The 3,544-nt window shown below is 46.4% G+C and overlaps 1 long non-coding RNA gene across 1 annotated transcript; it reads right to left on the reverse strand.

Moving 5' to 3' along the window:
• Positions 1-715: 715 nt before the first annotated feature.
• LOC136046559 (uncharacterized) lies at positions 716-3,266 on the reverse strand. Its single transcript, XR_010621994.1, has 3 exons — positions 2,778-3,266; positions 2,526-2,622; positions 716-821 (listed from the first exon to the last, which is right to left on the reverse strand). It is a non-coding gene; the product is annotated as an uncharacterized LOC136046559 (long non-coding RNA).
• Between the last annotated feature and the right edge of the window lie 278 nt (positions 3,267-3,544).

A 3,544-nucleotide genomic window follows, 5' to 3' on the forward strand; every position in this document is an offset into this window, starting at 1 on the left:
GGCATGGGCAGAGCTGCCACCCACCATCTCAGGCTGCCCAGAGCCCCATCCAACCTGGCCCTCGTGCCTCCAGTGATGGGACATCTGCAGCTTCTCTGGGCAGCCTGTGCCAATGCCTCACCATCCTCTGAGTAAAGATTTTCTTACTAACGTTCCTCCTTGTCCTGTGACCATGTGAAATGTCGGTCTCCTTCCTGCTTGTGAGCTCCCTTTTGGAAAGCAACAGTGAGCCTTTTCTTAAGGTAAGACCATTTCTTACCCTGATTCCTTTCTGGGGAAATCTGTTGTTGTTTTTTATTTTATTATTATTTTTATTTTTGTTTTGGTTGGTTGGTTTTAATCCAGACATTGCCAAGAAACATTCAGAAGAGATGGCTTACTCACCTCTACCTCTGGGCAGCTCGTCTGGCTGGCGCACAGCCTGCCAGCTCGGGGCAGCTGCTGAGCTCAAATATGGCACAGCACTTGTGGCTGGGCTGTCAGGCAGCCAGCCTGGCTCCAGAGGCCGGGTGAGTTGCCATCCTCACCGTGGCCTTAACACCAGCAGCAAACTGCAAGTCCTGGGGCACAGAGGTTGTGCAGTGCTGTGTCTATGCTGTGGCACCCAGCGCCATTGGCCTGGGCTTCTGAGCTGCACTGTGCATCCCTTGAATGCTGAACCCCCATGGCACATTGGGCAGTGGGGCTGGCACTGCGTGCTGCTGCAGCCGTCTGCTGCTGCTCCTCAGCTGCTCTCTGGAGGTGTCTGCAGAGCTCCTAGGACATCTGCAGGACATCACGTCATGCCACGAAGCTTTATCTCCTGGCTACACAAACACATCCTAGAATGCACAGAGCAGGGGCAGATAAGGATAAATCTTCTGTAGGTAACCATAACAGGGACTGAAAAAAGTGACATTTGTTTTGTACTTATCACTTTGTCTAGCTGCTGTAATTATTATTGCTATTGTTAGTCCTTCTATTGCAGTATTACCTGAGGCTGCCTTGCCAGCCTGGGCTCCATTGTGTTTGGCACAAACACATCCAAACTCCTCCAAAAAAACTTCCAGATCAAAATGCAAGTGACTTAGGATGGCAGAGGGGAGGGATAAAACCAAATGGATACAATTAGCCTAGGCACAGCTTAGTCATTCTCTTGGTATAATTATGAAATGGACAAAGGTAGCGCCAAATAACCTCAAGTGCCCTTCTAGCTATAATTAATTATATTGCATAATAATAGTGTCAGTTTAAACATTGTTTAAAACCGATGCTTTGCTCAAAATTACAGCCACACTTAGATCTTGCACAAGAGACAAACACATAGCAGTTGTCTTGACTTCCATTTTCTATTTCATTGTGTCATCGGTGCATAGGAAAAGCTCTTGACCAAATTGGAGTCAGTGATAGAGTGGTAAATAGAAGTGGGCAGCTTCGTCTGTCTGTGGTATATGAGGAGCAGGTAAATATTAGAAGTGCCTAGAGCAGAAGCGGGTACAAAGGGAGTGCCCTTTGCCTGCTTTTACCCTTGACTACACCACTTAGAAGAGTTGCATAATTGATCCAATTGAACCACATCAGGCTCTTACTTATAGAACATAATGAAATGGTTTTCAGTACTGTGGATCATGCTGCATGGGTGATTGCCATATATGCATCCAGGCAGAATAAATAAAACCATTTCCCTAAGGTATTATGTCTCTTCACCTTCTCTGGTTGCACCCAGGACTTAATTTTGAGAGCAGTTCTTTAGTGCAGCACGTAGCCCTGTGCTGCTCTTGCACAGCTGCTGCAGAGGAGAGCCACCCTGTAATGCTGGAGGTTTGCAGTTCCTGTGTGGTGTGTGAAGTGCTGTCAGGGGCTGGTGGAGTTTAGGGGGCACACGTACCTGTACACACCACAGGCTATTTAGCAAAGACCCCCGCATCATTTTCCTTTCTTCAAACACCTGTTGACCTGTATGTGACAGAAATGTGGCTTGCTTGTAGGAAATACAGACTTGCAGGTATTTGATAGTTGCTTTCAACGATGGAAATGAGAGTGAGGCACAAAGTGGTCCCTGGATTAAGAAATGACATAGGGGAGCTGCCCCCCCACTCCCCACAGTCTGCATTAATCACTCATTGCTGGGCCTTACTCGGTGGCTGTGCATGTCACCCAGGGATGACTGTGGGCCGCAACAGAAGCACAAGCACCAGGTGGCACTGAGAAAGGATTACTATATATATTGCATAAAATGCAGTGCCCTGCTATTATTTCTCTCCTCTTTTTTTAGAAGGATTCCTCTCGCTGGCTGCTTTGCCCACTGTTACATGATGTTCTGCTATTCCTATTGCATCATTTGAACTTGGCCTTTACTTATGATGCTACATTGTTTTCTGTATACACTTTATAATTAGAACTACTAATTGCAAGCTTGCTTCTTGCCTTTAGTTGCTTTTCCAGAGCATTACTTGCAAAAAGTCACAATTACGCAGTGCTTTTCAATTGTTCAGCAAGTCTTCTCATAAATAGAACAGAAAGCAGGACTGGGCTTCTTAACTTACCAGTTCCTGTGCTTTAGCTGGTGTGCAGAAATAAAATAAAAAATAAAATGGAGTCTTTTCAGAAGCTCTTGAAGTTCTCATCGTGCTCCTTTTTCTGCTGAACAAAAAAGCAAAATCACATTAGATATGCTGAGGTAGTTCCCACCAGCAGGTGCCTTCAGTTGTAATTGGTGGGGTTTTTTTTTTGACACATATAAACTATTGTCACCTTTGTGATACATTTGGGAAACAGCACACGGAAAGTATCCACACAGTGTAATTGTCCTGCAGGAAGGAGCTAGTCATTTCCATATGCATGCTGCAAACTCAAACACAATGGTCCCGTCTTATCATTTGTTATTTCAACTTTGCTGATGATTCAGTGGTGTTATTCTGGTGAAGATGTGGAGTACAGCAGTGAATCAGCTCACTGGCTCTGCTTCATGCTATCTAAAATGAGGATCCACCTACGGGTAAAATCTGTCGCACCATGAGTATCTCACGGACTGCAATCTGCCCTGGCTTGTCAGGACTTCATCGGAAAAGGATTGCACGGGTTCAGAACCGAAGCGCGTGCTGATGGCCGCTTGTGTCAGTGGGAGCACTCGTGAACAAGATGAGCTGGTTTTGGCTTTTCTTACTACAAATCACTCCAATCAAAAGTACCAGAGCCTCCATTCAGCCTGCCAAGTAACTTCCCTCTTCCTTATGTCATTCCAGTTGGTTCCTTTCCCAAAGTCGGTCTTAAAGGGCATCCCACAGAAATCTGCTCGCTCCCAGTGCCTGCAGATGTATCCTTCTCCCACTTGCATGCATGCTGTGTGCTTACCTCTCCTGCACCCTGTGACTGAGCCAGTGAAAGGATAGAGCCCAGCTGTGCAGTGTTGCTGGTACACTCAACTGGAAGCAGCAGTTCTTGCTTTGAGCATCAGCCAGCACAGAGCACCTGAGCAATGAACTGAGAACGCAGTTATTTGCAGGGTGAGGGATTGTTAAGGTGGGATGCCTTTGACGCACTGATGGGAGAAGGGGCTCTGCTG

This window comes from Cyrtonyx montezumae, unplaced genomic scaffold, assembly GCF_038088225.1.
Source record: "Cyrtonyx montezumae isolate F1298 unplaced genomic scaffold, pur_monq_1.0 scaffold_17, whole genome shotgun sequence".
Classification (NCBI taxonomy): Eukaryota; Metazoa; Chordata; class Aves; order Galliformes; family Odontophoridae; genus Cyrtonyx; species Cyrtonyx montezumae.